The 21,493-nt window shown below is 34.7% G+C and overlaps 1 protein-coding gene across 2 annotated transcripts in view; it reads left to right on the top strand.

The window, feature by feature from the left end:
• LOC105217139 (cytotoxic granule associated RNA binding protein TIA1) overlaps window positions 1–21,493 on the top strand; it is a 299,387-nt gene that overhangs the window by 261,416 nt on the left and 16,478 nt on the right. The gene's annotated exons all lie outside the window — the stretch shown is intronic.

Below are 21,493 nucleotides of genomic sequence, written 5' to 3'. Positions count from 1 at the left end.
ATTATTTTCACTTTATGTTTCAAATAACCGTCAAAAATTCTCATTTCTCTCGATTTTAAAGCGCCCTTTCGTTGGCAGCGACATTGTGATGTTCGCTAAGAGTATATCGTTCCAACTGTATAATTATAATAAGAGCTTTAACCCATTGCACTCCCGTTTTTATTAAATTGTAAATTTCAACTTGTTGCAAGCAAGATTTAACATTGTATTGTATTTATGTCTAAAATTATTATTTTTTCACTCATAAATAATGCAAAGGCTTAACTTAGGCGGCTATCATGTCAAAAATACTTATGTAGCCTACTCAAGCAAGTCAAAATAACTGTACTTGTACCATATGACAAACACTTTATATGCAGCACTTGACAACAGCTGCCACTTGACTGCGCAGCAGACGCTGGAAACCTCAGCAAAACCAGTGGGACTAAAGAAGCAAAAAAAAAAATAAAATAAACAGAAATGACTGGCATATAAATGGAAATAAAAACTATAATAAATATATCACAGCCGAAAAATTGAGTACTAACTACGGCTGCATACATATAAATTAAATAAATCCCAAAATGATGTCTCTTGAAATTGCGTGCTCTAGCGGAAAAATGTGAAACTCACAGCAGCCGGCATGACTTACTCCGAATTTATGTATGTGTGTGGTGGAGTGGGTGTGTAACTGTACAAGTGGCAGATACTGAAGCGAATGTTTATGTATGTAAATGTTATCCCAATTGAGTGCCATGGAAAATGTATGGTTGAGTCGAGCAAATATATACTCATGTTGGTACTTATATCGCCCGGCACATTCACTGTGATGATAACCGTTTTTTTTTCAACCATTTCCTGTCCGAATTGCTGACCCTTAAAGTAATATTATTCACGCCCATTGCTTTGGGCAGTTTAAATTTACTACAGAGACACATTCATATGTAGGCCTAGCCAAATGTATTTGATAATGTAATGTATTTTATTTTTATATTTTTATTTTCATATGCGTGATAAAAAATCAAAATTTAAGTGTGCAAACGATTTCACACATCAATGCTTTGCTAAAAATGTGGAAAATCATAGCAACAATTTTAAATCAGACGCCCACATATTTCAGTAGAAAAGTATAGAGATGCAAATATATGGAGAAATATAAAATGTATTAAATTAATTTTAAATAGAAATAAAATTATAGAGTATTACAGAAGCAAAAAATGGAAAAGTAGATGTATCATAGAAAATTTAAGGAACTTTTAGCTGAAGACCCCTGTAATTTCCATTAATATTATCAGAACATATTTATTCGGTTAGTTTATAGCCAAACCTTGGATCATACATCGGGATCCATAAGAAGTCTCTCATGAAAAAGGAAGACAATGGAATGTATTTACGATTTGGTTAACCCGAATATTTTGAGAGACCGACCCCAAGCACTTCGTACGCGATAACCTACTCATTATGGCCAGCAGAACATGCAGTTTCTTTCCATCGAAACAGGAATCATTGTGACTAAAACTTAAGGACTGTCAAATATTAGGCATATTAAAGATGAGATCCAGTTCAGTGGTTTCTGAGGCTATTTTAGAAATTGAATTGGATCAAACTCTCCATTTTTGGACCAATTTTCATTACTTCATTATTGAACTTTATGGATTCTACATATTAAACTCTAAAATTATGAATTATGAATTATGAATTATGAATTATGAATTATGAATTATGAATTATGAATTATGAATTATGAACTATGAATTACGATTTATGAATTATGAATTATGCATTATGAATTATGAATTATGAATTATGAATTATGAATTATGAATTGTGAATTATGAATTATGAATTATGACTTATGAATTATGAATTGTGAGTTACGAATTATGAATTATGAATTATGAATTATGAATTATGAATTATGAATTATGAATTATGAATTATGAATTATGAATTATGAATTATGAATTATGAATTATGAATTATGAATTATGAATTATGAATTATGAATTATGAATTATGAATTATGAATTATGAATTATGAATTATGTATTATGAATTATGAATTATGAATCATGAATTATGAATTGTGAATTATGAATTATGAATCATGAATTATGAATTGTGAATTGTGAATTGTGAATTGTGAATTATGGATTATGAATTATGAATTATGAATTATGAATTATGAATTATAAATTATGAATTATGAATTATGAATTATGAATTATGAATTATGAATTATGAATTATGAATTATGAATTATGAATTATGAATTATGAATTATGAATTATGAATTATGAATTATGAATTATGAATTATGAATTATGAATTATGAATTATGAATTATGAATTATGAATTATGAATTACGATTTATGAATTATGAATTATGAATTATGAATTATGAATTATGAATTATGAATTATGAATTATGAATTATGAATTATGAATTAGGAAATATGAATTATGAATTATGAATTATGAATTATGAATATGAATATCAGTATGAGTACGAATATGAATGAGTATGATACGTATTCAATGTTTCTAACTTTCTTGCTTTTAAAGCGTCAAATTGAGGCAATAACATAGTGTACTATAAAGCCAAACTTTATAGTCGGAATATTGCTCTCTTGCTACCTATAACCGTGATACCGCCTAGACCAATAACATGTGATGGGCACTAACTGCAAATGGCTATTACTAATATATAGTATAAATGCAAATAGCGAAATAACTCTGTCTTTATTACATATTTGTAGTTTCTTGAATTACGATTACTATCTCCACCAATGACTTTATTTATATGTGAAACTCGCTCGTAAACCGGCTATGGTCGCCCCGTGTAAATAACGGTTCACCGTAATAATGCTCATTGCTAAACTGTCAAAATAATAAAGCAGCTTAAATAATAGCTTACTTCTGACCAAAGACTAGCTGCGCATTTTCGCCGAACACCTACAACAGCAACAAAGGCGAGTGCAATAAACAGCACCTTCCTGATTTGCGCTTTTGTTTACCTTTTGCCGCGTGGTGAAAATGAAAATGAAAATAGAACACAGTCATAATATTAATAAAAGCCAGCAGTGTTAGGCGACTGCTCCTCATAAGGCAGCATAAAGGAGCATAAAGAGCGGATTATCCTTTTTTATTTGAGTCGGTTTACTTTTTTCCTTAATAACCAAAAAAAAATCGGCTTTTTTGTATTTCCAGTATGTTGTTTTTCTTTTTCTTGAATGCTAAAGATGTTGCAAAGTTTGCCTTGTCTTTTTGCTAACCATTTCCTTATTGTTTGAATAAACATTTTAAATGCCTCAACATTTTTCGGTCGGTCGGTTGGCGTATGGTCGCATGGACGCACTTATTTCCTTAACCTTTTTCTTGTACATATTCTTAAATCTGTTACTTTATTTTGTGCCGGCGTTACCCTTTTAAACCACTTTATTTTTTCCGTTGCCTCACCCCAACCCCCATTCGCGGAAGTAACTTTTTCCTGTTAATGAAGGTATTTATTTACCTTGAAAAAATACAAGTAAAAAGGGTTCTAAAGCACAAAGGGGAGCAACAATGGCAACAACAACAACGTATTTTTTGGAACAAAAAAATAGAGTAGAATAAACATAACCGATTTATTTTTGTACAACAACAGAAAAATCAATATTTGTTACACATTTGGCTTAAGTAAGCCAGCCACCAACACAATGAAAACGAAAACAAGTACAAGAGCAACAACAACAATAACCCGAGCAAAGGCAACAAAAAGAAAGGAAAGCGAAGGAAAATTAATGAAAATCCCAAATCATTTGATGGCAAAGTGACAAAAGGCGCCGCTGGCATCTTTTGCAGCTCTTAAAGCCGGCCGCCTCATGTAATATTGAAGGCAGAAAGTGCTTAAGTAGGCAAAGGTAATATTTTCGGGTAAACTTTTGCCGCATACCCTTGCCGGTATGTATGTGAGTGTGTGTGGTTGTGTGCTGCGTCTTGGCAGCTAGGGAATTTAACTTTACAACTTTCTTCACGACAGCAGCTTTTCATTTTGCTTGTCGCTTTCATCGCACATTGAAGTAAAAGGATTTTGTGGGTTGTCATTTGGTAGCCCAGCTTAATTATACCTCATTTGGACAGACAATGCTGGTGATTACGGTGCGGGTAAGTCGCACACACACAAAGATATATATATATACTCTTAAATATACCGCATCCCAAAGTCAGTTTAACACTTTATCTAATGAATCCATGGCGGTTGTTGCTGTGTGCCGGTGTATAGCGTTAAACTCTTTGCACTTTAATATTGACATGACACAATGTAGCGATAAAGAAGAGATTTGTGGGTATACTTTCATTAATATTATATAATTATATATAAATAGTACATATATAGTTGTTGTTATATAGCAGGTTCTGGTATTTACTTAAAAATTATATGTTTAAGAGCCTTGTGTAAGGAATATAAGAAGTGGTAGGTATTTCAAGGAGTTTTCCACAATTTGTAAAGATTTGCTTAAAAAATATGCTTTAAATTAGAGGAATACTCGTTAGACGTAAGAGAGGTGAAACGAACAAACAAGTTGCATAAGCTAAAGATACTAACATTATTAAATAAAAAACTAATATCAAACAATTATGATAATGCAGAGAATAGAAAAGAGATTAAGCGTGGAGAGCGGCGAATCGAAGACGACTAATATAAAAAGATCCCATCTGTTACTATATCGTAAATAAACTGATTAAGCATTGTTAAATCCCACCCAGTGTTGCTTTACTCGCTAGAAGGAACTAACGGGGCTGTAGTTTAGGCAAAAACAACATATATATTTGCTTCCGCCGTTTTCCAATAGATGTCACTAGGGTCAAGCACTGGTCGATTAAATCGTTTTATATCGATCTTAGACATTTGTGTCAACATTAACCCAACAAAATATTTGTAGAGATCTGTTTGCATCCCAAACTTATTCTCAACTGAAATAATTTCACTTTTTGAGCCGAATTCTCGACATTTGCACGGAATACGCATGCTGCCAGAAAGATGGTCAAGAGTAGTAGTAGCCTTAAATTTACAAAAAAAAACGGAAAATATTCTCCAGATTTTACCCAATTTAGAATATTACCGATAGAATGGAATAAGGGCAGAATATGCCGCTTATTGAAATTTAAAAGAAACGATTTAAGAACTCTTGTAAAAGTGTTAACAGGTCATTGTATGCAGTGGCGGATCCAGAAAAATTTTTTGGAATGGGTTTTACGAAAAGTTTTTTTACTCAACGTATTTTTAACATAGCAGTTCCTTCGCGAAAATTCAGTTATTATAGGACACGTTTTGTTTTGTGTATTTTTCCCAAAGTACGAATTTGACGCTAAAAAATCTCGAGAAATATTTTCTTTTTGTGAAAGGGTGATCAACTGTTTAGAACAAAACTTTCTTGCGAAGGTGAAAATGTGGAAACAGCGAACTTCAGGCAAGCATTTTCGGAATGCTCTCGAAGCTTTAGAAGCAGTGAACAAAACGTCTTTTGGGAATATTTTCAAGATTTTACGGATATTGGCGTTATTGCCTGTTTCAATAGCATCACCGGAAAGAAGTTTTTCAAGTTTAAAGAGAATTAAAACCAATTTACGAAATACGACAGGTCAAGATAGGCTTAATGGTCTAGCATCAATGAATATTCATAGGGATATTGAACTGTCAGTTGATGAAATACTAGAAGAATTCTCTCAAAAACCAAGGAAAATATAACATGGGATGTGAGATTCCGTGTAATCCTCAATTAATCACTGAGCTTCAGCGATACTGCTTGCACAAATGTAGAGAAAGTTCGAATTATATGAATAACAACAAAATTCTTGTAACTTGTAACTTCTATAATTGCTTATAATTTGATGTGATTTTTTTGATTTTTTCGGGTAAAAAACTTGTTGAATTGAACAACTTTATCAAGACCACAAGATGGTTCAGAGAGGACATGGTAGTGTGAGGGGAATATAGTCCCGGCGGAACCACAATGAGCCTTCTAAAAGCCTTAGTGCCTTGTGAGACATCCATTTTACCTACCTACCGGCAGAAAAAATGTCCGATTGCACTGGGATCTTTATGTTCGATATAGGGGGTTTTGAAAAGTCCGATTTTGACATTTTTTAGTTGAGCGGTGCCACACGCCTAACACAGTATTTTTGTAAAATTTTATTCAAGTGCCTTCATGAGGCTTCATTTATAAAGGGTGATTTTTTAAGAGCTTGATAACTTTTTAAAAAAAAAAAACGCATAAAATTTGCAAAATCTCATCGGTTCTTTATTTGAAACGTTAGATTGGTTCATGACATTTACTTTTTGAAGATAATTTCATTTAAATATTGACCGCGGCTGCGTCTTAGGTGGTCCATTCGGAAAGTCCAATTTTGGGCAACTTTTTCGAGCATTTCGGCCGGAATAGCCCGAATTTCTTCGGAAATGTTGTCTTCCAAAGCTGGAATAGTTGCTGGCTTATTTCTGTAGACTTTAGACTTGACGTAGCCCCACAAAAAATAGTCTAAAGGCGTTAAATCGCATGATCTTGGTGGCCAACTTACGGGTCCATTTCTTGAGATGAATTGTTCTCCGAAGTTTTCCCTCAAAATGGCCATAGAATCGCGAGCTGTGTGGCATGTAGCGCCATCTTGTTGAAACCACATGTCAACCAAGTTCAGTTCTTCCATTTTTGGCAACAAAAAGTTTGTTAGCATCGAACGATAGCGATCGCCATTCACCGTAACGTTGCGTCCAACAGCATCTTTGAAAAAATACGGTCCAATGATTCCACCAGCGTACAAACCACACCAAACAGTGCATTTTTCGGGATGCATGGGCAGTTCTTGAACGGCTTCTGGTTGCTCTTCACCCCAAATGCGGCAATTTTGCTTATTTACGTAGCCATTCAACCAGAAATGAGCCTCATCGCTGAACAAAATTTGTCGATAAACACATTTCGAACCGAACACTGATTTTGGTAATAAAATTCAATGATTTGCAAGCGTTGCTCGTTAGTAAGTCTATTCATGATGAAATGTCAAAGCATACTGAGCATCTTTCTCTTTGACACCATGTCTGAAATCCCACGTGATCTGTCAAATACTAATGCATGAAAATCCTAACCTCAAAAAAATCACCCGTTATATTGAAAAGTGAACGAAGCGAATGTAATTTCAAATTGTATTATATGGGAAGTAGGGTAAGAAGAGTAGGGTAGGAAGAGTAATTCCTGAAATATCTTTTTTTTTATAAACATCACTAGTCGCATATCTTATAGGACATTTCACCATATTATGGAGGAATTTAGTATAAACGATATAATTAAAAAAAAAATTTATGAGTTTAGTTTTCAAGGAATTTCAACTTATTGTAAAAATTGGATATTCTAAAGCCACAGAAATGAAAAAAATACATCAAATATTTTATTTTCTTTGAAATCAAATTCAGAAGAAATCTGGCTTTAAGCTTGAATACCGAGAAAGAATATTATACAATAGTGATACAAATAGAATGTGGTCCAATAGGGAATCAAGAATTTAATGCAAAATTAAATTTGTACTTCTCAGCTTGAGCTTGCAAAATACGCCTGCTACTCTTCAATCAAGATATCGCCACCACTCATTTAGCATAGGCTTGTCATCGGCTCCTTACAGCCTTAATATCCTAGTCAGCTTAATAGTGGAGATTCACGACAACAATGAATTAGAAACCAACGGAATACTGACGAAGTGTCGCATTGATAATCTGCAACAAGAACAATATAGTCATATATATATGTGTGTGTGTGGGTATGATAATGACAGTGCTACAACAAAGGGCGGTGAGTGTTGGCTTTGTTGTAGCGGCTTAAAAGCGAAAAGCCGAGAAACAAAACAAATTAGCGTCAAAGCAACGAGCTGCATCAAAAACACACCACACAACTATATAAGTACACACATACAAATACACATATCTACAACAATCAGCAATGTCATTACTATTAGCTGCGTCTTTTTCATTACAACAACACCCGAGTCACCGCCCCCTCCCCCCAGCTTAGCTGTTAGCTGTTTGTCTACGCAAGCTTCTTATGCAGCCGAACTAACGCGTTGGCTTACAATTAAAAGACTTATGAATACGAATTACTATTGCTGGCGCCATCGTGCCCCGTACGTTGTTGTTGTCACAGCCAGCGCCGCCGCCACCGCATCGCCGCTGTCAATTATTACTGTTCTGTTGACACTGGCGTGGCAAGGACAATGGTGCGCATCCGAGCGAACCGCTTAGGAAATAATGCTCTTCCAATCATAAGATGAAGCAGTTTTCAAGTATTTACACACTCTACACCCCGGAACGTCGGCAAGCAAGCAAGACATTTGTAGGCTTCGCCGACTTTATTAGCTGCAAATTTGCCGCTTCACAATTAATTAGTTTTCCACGCCCCCGCATAAGACTTATTAACGTGCTCGAATCGGTCGATAAGTGGCGCAAAATGTGTTAGAGTTAGACAACAGCGGTCCTGCGGAGGTTGTGGATTGACGATTGTGAGCGGTGTGGAGTGGTAGTGTCGTGCGGATATGAAGTGCTTGATTAAGTATAATATTAAACTGTATGTCAATAGCATTTACTTTAAGTTGTATAAATTTGTTTCGCTGCCTTATAATTAAATCGATAAATGGATTTCTGAGAGGACATTCACTAAATGGTCTGTGTTGGAAGTTTGAGTGCTCCTAGTCGAAGATAAATGTTTTATTAAGTTCTATTATATGGAGAGAGTTTTAAAATTTAAGGCGAGTTAAGTTAGTCAGATATATCTTTATTATTGACGAAATTTTGAATATTTATATAGAATAATGTATCTGCTGTTCATTGCATAGTAAGCCACAGTACAATTTTTCCAATACATCACCCCATTTATCTACCTAAAGGTCGGCTGATCGGTCAGTGCTAAGTGCTGCTGATTATAGATCGATTCACCACTTCTTAGAGCTCTCTTCGCTTTCTTTACAAATATATATATATGAAAACAACAATAAATTACCCAGTTGAATTCAGTAGAAGAGGGTATGCTCTTTATTTGATTATGATGTCCAATTTTTCTGTATACTAGTTGACTGTTCGACTCGTTGATGATTCAATCAAAGTGTTCTAGGTTAAGATTGATATTTATTTGCAAATATTTTTAAACTGAATAAAATGTCGTATTTTGAAATTCTTTAGACAGTATTTTAACAAAAATTTCACACCAAAACTTACTTTTTAATTATTTGAATATCATGTATAATTGCTAGACAAGAAATCTTTAATTATATGTACAAACACCGAGCTTCAAATTAGATCTACATCGTTCCTGTATATAGAGTATTGCCGGCAATAAGACAGTACGTTCATAGTAGCTCGACAGCTATAAGAGATTTGGGGTAGTCAGAGACACGAAAAAATGAGAATTTTCAGTAATTTTTGTTTGCTATTAAATCATGTTATTTCTCAAAAGTAATAATTTGGAATTATTTCGTAATATTTTGACTTGAAGCCACGAAAATTAAAAAAAAAAAAATTATAATTTCAAGTTTCAAAAAAAGATTCTTGCGGTGACTATCCTTAGTCCTTGGAAATTCATATAAAATTAATCGGAAAGGAAACATTAGTTTTATAAATAGATAATCCTGAACCGGATATAAGCTTTTTTCTTTTTATTTTAATTTGGCAAAATGGCGGCCTCAGGAATTTTTTTTTCAAGGTTTTCTTGAAAAAGTCTTTAAAAAATAAAAACTTTTTAAAAATAAAAAAAAAATTAAATCATGCAAAGGGTATTATGTAAAAAGCTGTATACATTTCATTAAAATCTACTGAGCGATTTCCGAGTTACAGTTGTCACCAGTTCAAAAAACATAGTTTTGAGAAAAACGCAATTAAAGTTTCACATTAGCATTTTGTAGTTTCCGAGCGCTCTTTGTTATTTGTCAAATAACTCGAAAAGTAATTATCGGATCAACATCAAATAGTTTTTTCAGAGAATATTTTTAAGATATTACACTTAACGAAAACTACCTGTATTAGATGTTAAATGATCAATTAAAATTTTTATTGAGAAACCCTTTTTTAACCTTCACACTGCCGGCTACTCAATAACCGATCAGCTGTTATAAATTTTTAATTTTGCTTTTCTTAAGAGGTTGGTAAGTTTCATCAGCTGGTTGCTATTTTTAGCAGCGACGTCTACCGTAGCTTTTTTATCAAAAAATTCAACCAAGAACGTATTTCGTACATCTTAGTCGCAGAGTTGTATTTGATTTTCAAGCCGATTAAAATTCAATTAAGAATAAATGTGTATTATTTTCATTGGTTAATCGATCTTAATAAGCGTTTTAATCGAGCAGAGGCCGATTAATTGATCAATTAGCTCTTGTGTAGAAAGGCTATAAAGCATAAAACACTCTTCATAAAATCGCCCAAGTAGCATTAGCCCAAGCTCCATGCAAAAAATTATTGTACAAATTCGAGAAATGTTCCGGAATTCAAACAGATCATTAAAATCATTAATTTTGAAAATGAAAGTTTGTATCTTTTTTGGTCATCACGTCAATGCAGCTTATCTAGCAAAAGCTATATATAATCTAGAACTATACTGCTTTGCAACAAAGCACAAAGTACATTTTCGTCAGTACTATTTGAAGAACCTCAACAAGAAATTATTGGATTTATCGAAAAATCGTGCAAAGGATCGACAAATCTAGTAAATAATGTTTTATGTATATAATATAATTAGTATATAATTTCTCTCTTAGATCCGTTTAAGGTCTGTTGAGTTTAATTAGAAGCCACTTTTCGAGATACAAATCTATCAAGAACGAAAAACTCTTTCTATAATTCCGCTGTTTGTTTCCTTAACCTCCAAACCGTAATTTTGTCACACAACATTATGAATTTCTCAACAGAAAGCAGAAAACGAATCCCGAAAGAAACCAGCACACACACGCATTACGCAAACACCCGTTGGCAAAGTTCTGCGTGCAACTGAAAGGAGCGCTGCGAAAACGCATGAAAATAAATGAAAATGAAAATGTCGCAGTGTTGCAAAGGAATATGCAAAAATATGAAAAACCGATACAGGCAATATAAGAACGCAAAGGGCGCACCCCAAACTGAAATTTTACGCAACTTGCCAATGCGGGAGGAAGAATAACGGTACAATTGCAATTGTTCACTTTTGCGTGGGACTTGCTGTTGTTGTTGCTGTACATATTACCCTTGTTGTTGTTATTGCATTACTTTTACCTTCAACTCCCTCGCTAACGGTAACAAGCGTCGTCGTCTACGAAATTGAGGTTCGTTAACGTTGCAATTGTTTGTTAATACTTTTTGCGCGCACCGTTGTTGAATTTATTGTTGTTTTTGTTTTTGTACACGTATTGGGACATTGCCATTGCGCATACGACAGCCACCACACAGCCGGTGACTTCTCAATCCCTAAAGGTGTTGTTGTGTTATTTTTAACCGCTTTGCAAGGGTGCGTGTAGTGCAAATGCAATAAATAAAGTATGGAGGGGAGGAATAAAGGGGGAATAAAAATATGTATGACTGTGTTAGGGTGTTATTTCATACCGAAAGCTCGATATTTTCAGTCTCAATCGGCAGAATAACGCAAATTTGCGGATAATTTCCGGAGTAAGGTGAAATACCTTAGACTTTGCAGTAAAGAAATAAGAGAAAAAATGTTTGCTTGAAGGCTTCTTCATTTTCGGACCACCCTATCATATGCATATGTCTGTATTATAAGTCGTTGCTCTTATGCATTACCTTTGTTAGTGTTGCTGCTATATTATAAATGTGCAACAATGCAAATAACAATAACAACAACAACAACAACAGACCCATATAACAACTCTGTCACAACAAGAACAATTAAGTAAGTCGCGTAACCAACCGCAACACAGCTCTTTGCTCCAGCATTAACCGTGTCAGCGGAGCGGCGTGCGTACCACGGAATCGAGGGGAAAGGGATGTGGTTTGTGAAATGCGCGTACACGCGATATCCTTGTTATTCCAACTGTCACACAACTTTGGTAATAATTTTGCGTTCATTCATTTGCAGCGACGCACACACGCACATTCAAACCGATACACTCATATGTGCTTCCAACAAGCTGGCCGTGCATTATTGGCGCATATACAATGGCAATGCCACCTTTTCATAACAGTCAAACTGAATGCACCGTGTACGGGTGTGTTTTACTGCAGTTGGTTGACATATGGGGTTGCATGGTGGGCTTATTTTGGAAATGCTTTAAACTGAAAATGTGGAAGAAAGTAGCTTATCGGTTGATGCAGGTTATAATGTGTACACAGTTTGAGACTCAGTTTGTTATTTGCACTTGCTATCATTTATCTGTAATATTTTAAAATTTTTGCAGAAATCTGAAGTTCAAAAAGAAGTTGCAGATCTCCAATTTTGTGCTCTCAAAGCAAATAGAAGAGAGTATACAATTTTCGTTAAATTCGAGATCTATATACTAGCAAAAACTCATGAATGAAATTACCATATAAATAAAGTGAATTGTCACACACAGTTTCTTTAATTTCATTACTCGTGTATATCACAAATGTTACGTAAACGCCGCGGCGCACTGAATTTTCACCTTTTTATTTACATTTGAAGAAAATTATATTCTTTATTTTTTCATTGTTCAAAGATCTTTTTAAAAACATAAATTATATTTTATATATATTATATTTCATAAAAAAAAATTATAAAAATATTCAGTCAAATAAGTACCTGGAAATTTGAAATAAAACACAAACAACTTATCAATCATCTAAATTTATTATATCCCCTTCAAAATAGGCCGCTTCTGAGGCAATACACTTCTTTCAACGAACAAGCCAATCATCGAAACGCTTTTTAAAGCTATATTCCGGGATGGCCTTAAGTTCTCGTTGCGAATTAGTTTTGATGTCTTCAATGTTCTCAAAACGGGTGCCACGAAGTGGTAATTTTAGTTTTGGAAAAAGTCACACGGGGCCATATCTGGAGAGTACGGTGGTTGTTCGATGATATTTGTTGAATTTATGTTCAAAAACTCGTTCACAATGATCGCTTTGTGCGCTGATGATTTATCGTGGTGCAAAATCCAACTTTTGTTCCGCTACAAATCTGGTATTTTGCGACGAACATTCTCTCTCAAACGCTTCATAACGCCAAGATAATATTCTTGATTGACGGTTTTGCCCTCCGGTCAGAATTCCGAATGAACAACACCACGCATATCGAAGAATCAACTTGATTTTCGATTTGCTTTGGCGGTTTTTCGGTTTCGGCTCAATTTTGTCGCGTCATTCCGATGATAGTTGACGTGTTTGTTTCCATGTCTCGTCACCAATTATGATGCGTTCGATGAACGTTGGATCAAAATTTACGCGTACAAAAGCATGTATTCAGCCACCTTTCTGCGATTCACTTTTTGAGGAAAATTCAGCTCTTTTGGCACCAATCGCGCTGCGACTTTCCGCATACCCAAAACATCAACCAAAATATGACGAGCGGTCTCATAAAACATGTCCATTATTTGGGCTTTCTCTCGCAAACTATAATGACGAGCACCATTTCTTTTAGTTTGTCGACGTTTTCTTCAGTTGAAGAGGCCAAAGGCCGCCCTTAACGTGGCAAATCGTTCACTTCTTCTCGCCCCTCTTTGAACGAAAAAAAGGCTTACTTGTACGTAATGACGCCGTAAAAACACTAAATGACAGATAGCAATAAAAATTTACAGAATAGTGGCTGACAGTTGTGCCAACCTGGGGAAAAAATTTTTTTAATATTCTTAGCGGGAAAATTTAAAATGAGTACTTATTTGACAGAATGTATACATTAGCACACCACGGAAAAACCCCATAAAATAAATGGGCGCAATAGTTTTTGTTAATTTCACTACTCGAGTATATCACAAATGTTACGTATACGCCGCGGCACACTGAATTTTCAGCTTTTTATTTATATTTGAAGAAAATTATCTATATTATTTTTTCATTGTTCAAAAATCGTTTTAAAAAGCATAAACTAAACTTTAACTGAAATTTCATAAAAAAAATGATAAATATTATTTTCTTACAGGGTTAGTTGGGATTTTTTAAATATCAATTTATTTTGTTTTTTGCATTTTCGTTAAGTGTAATATCTTAAATATATTCTCTGAAAACTTTAAACCGAAACGCTAGTGTGAAACTTTAAATAGGTTTTTCTCAGACCCATTGACTGCAGAAAAAAACTCCCGAGACCGTAATTTTGTTATTTTTTGAATAAAGATAAGGATTATCTACTTAACAAACAAAATGACAAGTAGATTTCCAATCCGGATGTCTGTCCGTCGGTGCAAGCTATAACTTAAGTAAAGATTGAGATATCTTGAAAAAAAACACGTGTTACTTGCACCATAGGAAGGTTGCTTTCGAAGGTGGGCGTAATCGGACCATTACCACGCTCACAAAATGGCGAAAAACGAAAACATATAAAGAGCTATAACAAGCCATAAATTAGGCAATTGAATTTGATACAAGAGATTGCACTATGAAGGGGCATACGTGGATGTAATTTTTTTGGAAAAGTGGGCGTGGTCCCTCCCCTAACTAGGTTTTTTGTACATATCTAGTAAACTACTCAAGCTATATCAATGAAACTTTCTGGAGTCGTTTCTTTTAGGTACTACCTTATACAGTCTAAAAATGGAGGAAATCGGATTATAACTACGCGCAACTCCCATACAAAGGTTATGTTAAAAACTACAAAAAATGCTTTAATTCGGTAAAGAAAACCACCAGACCTTAAAGGTCATTATAAAGATGGTACAGAAGAGTTGCACTCAAAATGGTATACAAAATTTTGAGTGGGCGTGGTTCCGCCCACTTATGAGTCAAATACTATACCTCCGAAACTACTCCACCAATTTCAATGAAATTTGATTTATAATATCTTCCTAGCTTCCCAATGATATGTTGTAAAAATAGTTCAAATCGGATCACAACCACGTCTACTTCCCATATATCAGAACTTTGTAGACGATCTGAATCGTTTACTTTACAATATATATAGTAAGCAATACTGAAGATATCGGAACAGAATTTTGAACAAATACTGCATTTATAGTGTGTGTCGTCCTACTAAAAATCACCGAAATCGGAACCTAAGTTTTTAAGGCCTCATATATCGAACTTGAGGACCGCAGTGGTTCTAATAAATTTTTTACCGAAAATATAAGTAAGTCTCTCAGATATATTGAAGAAATTCAAGGTGAATAATTTTCTTCTAATAATATGTCTCCGTGTCAAAAATACGTGAAATCGGGTCACAACTTTACCTAGCTCGCATTTACCTAAAATTAGGGTTTCCAACTTTCAGTGGACTTTATATCATATATATGACGAATATGTGGGCCAAATTGTTTGTTATATTAACACCCGAACTTAGCCCTTCCCTACTTGGTGAATTAAATTGTCGCCACAGTGTTACGTATACGCCTTCTACTCAGCTGCAACTAAAATATGCTGTACGAAAACTAAAAACAGCGCTTAAACGTGAGGAAGAATATCACACTCACAATTATATAAAGAAACTGTGTCCAAATTCAAACAAAGGAAATTCTCTTTGGAAAGCCCAAAAGTCAATGAAGCCTCCAGTCGACTCCAACTTGCCTATAAGAAGTGACGAGGATAAGGCAAATTGTTTCGCAAATCACCTAGAAAAGGTATTTCAACCTAATTGCCCAAAGAACAGCTTTAAGCTGCCAATCATCTCCAAGAGCGCTAACGAGTCGCTTGGGTCTATTCAAACGTCATCTTCTGAAATTATTAAAATCATAAAAGAGCTGAATCCTAAAAAGTCGGCAGGACACGATAAAATTACTCCAAAAATGCTAATTGAGTTACCAAATATTGCTTTAACAGTACTCTCCTTGCTCTTTAACGCTATTCTCAGTTTCGGGTACTATCCAAGTTCATGGAAAAAGTCGCAGATCATCATGATAGAGAAAACAGGTAAAGACTTGACACAGCCGTCTTCATACAGACCAATCAGTCTTCTACCCTGTCTTTCTAAAATATTTGAAAAAGTGTTACTATCAAAGATGTCTCCTTTCCTCCTTGAAAATAATGTAATACCAACGCACCAATTCGGTTTTCGTGCAAAACATGGCACTGTAGAACAAGTAAATAGAATTACTAACGAAATCAGAAGGGCGTTCGAGTATAGAGAGTACTGTTCTGCTATATTTCTAGATGTGGCTCAGGCGTTCGATAAAGTGTGGCATGACGGGCTTTTATATAAGATTAAAAAAAGCTTACCTCTCGAAATGCATAAAACCTTGGAGTCTTATTTAAAAAATAGAAAGTTTACTGTCAAAGTAGGAGACTTCATATCTGAAGAACGACCAATAAAAGCTGGTGTACCTCAGGGCAGTGTTTTAGGGCCAACTCTATACATAATATATACAGCAGACCTTCCAACAGCTAGTAATATTTTGACATCAACTTTTGCGGATGACACAGCTTTAGTGAGCCGAAACAAATGCCCAATTATAGCATCAAAAGTATTAGGAGCGCATTTGATTTTTGTCGAAGAATGGCTAGCAAACTGGCGTATAAATGTAAACGAACAGAAGTGCAAGCATGTTACATTTTCTCTCAGACCAAAAACATGTCCGGCAGTTAAAATGAACAATATTTTAGTACCCCAAGCGACTGAAGTAACATATCTTGGTATTCACTTGGATAGAAGGCTCACGTGGAGAAAACACATATCGTGCAAAATAACCTGCATGAAGATAAGAGCAGCACATTTAAATTGGCTTTTAAATAAAAATTCAAAACTTAGCCTAGACAACAAAGTTCTATTATACAACGCGGTCATAAAGCCGATTTGGATGTACGGCATCCAACTGTGGGGTACGACCTGTGCAACTAATATCGATATAATTCAGAGATTCCAATCAAAAATGCTTAGAACAATCACGTGCTCACCATGGTATATGCGTAATGAAAATATCCATAAAGACCTTGGTATTCTCATGGTAAAGAAAGAAGTAGAGAACAGCAGAAATAAATATTTGTGTAAACTCCGCGATCACCCAAACCCATTGGCTAATGCTTTATTACATTCTTGTAATCAATCACGTCTAAAAAGAAGAGATATGCCAGCACACTGAGGAGCAACGTTTCACCAAAACAACTCAATCAATTGGTTGAGCTTGTCTAGTTTTAATTAGAATTAAGATTTTATAACTTATTGTTAGGCTCCAAAGAGCAGATTCAATAAATAAAGAATTATATGAAAAAAAAAAAAACGTATACGCCGTGGAGCACTGTATTTTCTGCTTATTATTTACATTTGAAGAAAATTATATATTTTATTTTTTTCATTGTTCAATGATATTTCGTCATTAAAAAAATATTTTAAAATATTCTGCTTTTAACGACATATTCAAAGAAACAAACATATTTTTTTATAATCTGTATATATATAAATATAAGAATGTCTGTGTATATGTATGTATTTATGGCTTACTGATGATGACTGGCTGCTGTGCGTATTTGCAAAATCATCACTTTAAATAAGCACACAATGCGACCAAGGGTTGTGTTTATTTGTTATTTTAACCCTTTTGGTGTTGTTTATCATTCATTTTAAACTGTTGCAAGAGTAAAGCGAACTCAGCCAGCATTCTAAGTGGCCGCAGTGACGCGCGATTCGATTGGAAGTCATTGTACGGAAAAAGATTGAAATGCTCTAGAGCGTGTGATTGTGTATGTTTGATGTTTGAAGGGTAAATTTTATATATAAATATATAACTTGAAGGTATTAGTTGTCAAACAATGAGCGAAGATGTCATTGAAATTGACACAAGCCAATACAAATACATGGAGAAGTGGTTGAACTACACTTATCTTGTATATATTTGTGTATGTGTACTTGTTGTTGTTGTATTAGTGTTGTTTGAACAAACGAACAAAGTGTCTAAACAAACCAAACAGATACGCAACAAATAGTTTATGTGCGCTACGGAAAAAGAGGGCGAAGGTGGCAACAAAGTTGAGTGCGAGAAACTTTTATCTGCAACTCAGCAGACAGAATAAGACAAAGTACATTATTAATAAAGAGAGACTGAGCGAATGTGTGCGTGTGTGTGTGTGTTTGAAGGAACGCTAGCGAGTTGTGTTGTGTTAAAAGGCCAACAACTTGACAGCAGTTACAGCTCGCCGGAGAATTGAGCGTTGAAAGTTGTGAACGTGCAACATGCAGACAGCAACATGTGTGGCAACATACAACAAAACCAACACATAGCAATAGCAGCTTAGCAAACGAAACTGTACGCTGCCACCAAAGGCTGTCCAGCATTGGAGAGGTAGAGAAGAAGCAGCAACAGAAGAAATAGCAGCCGAAGCAGAGGGAGCAGAAGAAATAATTCTTTTATTTCCCGTTTGTTGCGTATTTTTCTTTCATTCAGCACATTTTTCCAACTTTTACGATTTCTATTATGTATTTGCTACTACATTGTTGTCGTTGTTGCCTTGTCTCTTTGTCTCGTCTATCCACAGTTACGTATTGTCTCGCTGTTGGCACCTCGAGATATTGGACGCTTACAAAAGTTTATCAATCATTTAAAAAGTAAATTGTTTAGAAAACATGTTGGAGACATGTTGCTTAGTCAGCAGTGGCAGTAATAAGCAATGGCGAAATGACAACAACAACAATAATGCGTATTTCTTTTGTGCTAACAATACTTGGACTATTGATGGCCGAAGGCAATGACAACAACAGCCATTGGCATTGTGATTACAGCTGAAAATAGTCGAAATATTCTTTATGTGAAAGATATGTATGTGTTCTGTTAGTATAGGGTGGTTCAAAAAACTGTTTTTTCTGCATGATGAAAATATACAGTTAATTTCTAACTTTTTTCACCAAGAGATGTTCATTATGTTAATTATACTCTAACAACACTGTTGATAAGATAATATATATACATTCTGTCAAATAAGTACCATTTTAAATTTTTCCGCTGGGAATATTTCAAATTTTTTTTTTTTCAGGTTGGCACAATCGTCAGCCACTATTCTGTCAATTTTTATTGCTATGTGTCATTTAGTTTGTTTACGGCGTCATTAGGAACAAGTCACCTTTTGTGTGCGTTGCGATTTTTACTATGGATAAAAATATTGAACACGGAGTTTGTGTGTCAAAACGGAAATGTTGAAAAAACATTTGGTGATTCAACCATGTCGAAAACTCAAGTTTACGATTGGTATATATCGTTGAAAGAGGGGCGAGAAGAAGCGAACGATTTGCCACATTCAGGCCCTCGACCTCTTCAACTGAAGAAAACGTCGACAAAATAAAGGAAATTTTGCTCGAAAATCGTCATTATAGTTAGCGAGAGATAGCCCAGATAATGGACATGTCTCATGAGACCGTCATATTTTGGTTGATGGTTTGGGTATGCGTAAAGTCGCAATTGTTGTCAAGAGATCTGAATTTTCTTCTAAAAGTGAACGAGTTTTTGAACACAAAATTCAACAAATATCATCGATCAACCACCATACTCTCCAGATATGTATGGCCCCGTGTGACTTTTTCCTGTTTCCAAAATTCAAATTACCATTTCGTGGCACTCGTTTTGAGAACATTGAAGACATCATAACAAATTCGCAACGAGAACTGAAGGCCATCCCGGAATATAGCTTTAGAAAGTGTTTCGATGCTTGAATTGTTCTTTTGAAGATGTGTATTGCCTCACAAGAGGCCTATTTTGAAGGGGATATAATAAATTTAGATGATAATATCATTATGATGATAAATCAACATGATAGCGAGTGGAGTTGAAATCCAGATGTCTGTCCGTCTGTTCGTGCAAGTTTCTCTCAATGAAATTCAGTTCATAACATTTGCCTGGCATCCCAATGATATGCTTTGAAAATGTGTCAAATAGGTTCACAACCATGCCTACTTTCTATATACCAGAACTTTGAATTCGATCTAAGTTATAGGAATACAACTTTGCAAAAATAGTGCATTTAAAGAGTGGCATCGCTCTTCTAAAAATCGTCAAAATCGGACGATAAGTTTTCAAGGACCCATTTATCGAATATAAGGACCTCAGTGCTTCTAATAAGTTTTGTAATGAAAATATAAGTAAGTCTCTTTGATATTTTAAAGAAATTCAGAGGAAATATTTTTCTTCTAATAATATGCCTCCGTCCCAAAAATAAGTGTCATAACTCCAATAGAATGTAGCTTGGTTAGAATCGTTCCATAAATTACCCAGCCCCCAAATAGTATACTATATGTACTGATTTTTGTTTCCTATTGGACTATATGCCGAAAGGATGGGTCAAATTGGATGATCTTAATAAAAATATAGCAATACATTGCGAGAGTTTATAATGTACGGCTACACCCGAACTTAGCCCTTTCTTACTTATTTTATTTAAGCTTTAAGTTTGATTGCACTCTCCACTGACTGCAATATCAATGTACCGCGTTCTGTACATTGATAATGTATATTTGGCTCAGCTTCTCTTCCTCTTTTTTGAGGACTTCTTGATATTATCCGTACATTTGAGAGTTCCACGAGCTTTAATTATGACTTCTCAATGACATTTAGTAATATTTTGAACTGAATTTCGCTATTGGAAGAAAACAATTTTCTGCTCTGGTCACTGGTCACGGTTCTCCCAATCGTTAATAGTGTATGTGTATATTAAAAATATATAAAATATAACCTTTATAGCATATACCTACATAATATATCCGTGTAAGTAAGTGCATAATCACGTCACGGCATGCAACGGAAGCGAAAGTAATTCAACGTAAATAGCCGCATGAAGCTTACGAAATTTCAATAAGGTAATGCAAGCACACACACAGCTTGACATGCCATGGGAAAGCTATTAGTTAAGACAAAAGAAAATTGTGGAATAAATGGATTTGGAGTTTACTAAAACTGTAGTATATGAATACATACATATGCTTGCAGTTTGGCGTATGAGGGACTAAGTATATGTTCATGACACAAGTGCACTCATTTGATTATTTTTGGTTATGTTACAGTTAACTGAATAATATTTCATGTGCGCTCGCTTTCTTTCAACGAGAGTGAGGTTAAGAGGTTATTCCTTACCTATTTTAGTAAAAGTTCCCCTGCATATATTCACTTAAGTCATATTTAACGACTGTCCGACATGGCGTATGAGCAACATTAGCGCACAGCTTACTTTAGCTAGTATGACTTAATTTAGAGTCTTGAAATCGGCAGTTTATCGCAGTTTAGTTAACTGAAGCCAAATATATATCTACTTAAATACTTAAATATATAGATATGTATAAGTATGTAAACTTATAAACACTTAGGTTGTCATTTATTCACTTTTCATTAAAACTTAATGCCTTTCAGAAACACTAAAAACACTAACGCGTATTACAATTACTTCAATTACATTTACGCTACGCTCTTCGAGCGCATATTTTAGCGTTATATGCCACGTCAACT

This window comes from Zeugodacus cucurbitae, chromosome 2 (assembly GCF_028554725.1).
Source record: "Zeugodacus cucurbitae isolate PBARC_wt_2022May chromosome 2, idZeuCucr1.2, whole genome shotgun sequence".
Lineage (NCBI taxonomy): Eukaryota > Metazoa > Arthropoda > Insecta > Diptera > Tephritidae > Zeugodacus > Zeugodacus cucurbitae.
The sequence above is the reverse complement of the archived record's forward strand: the minus strand, read 5'-3'. Positions and strand labels throughout refer to the sequence as shown.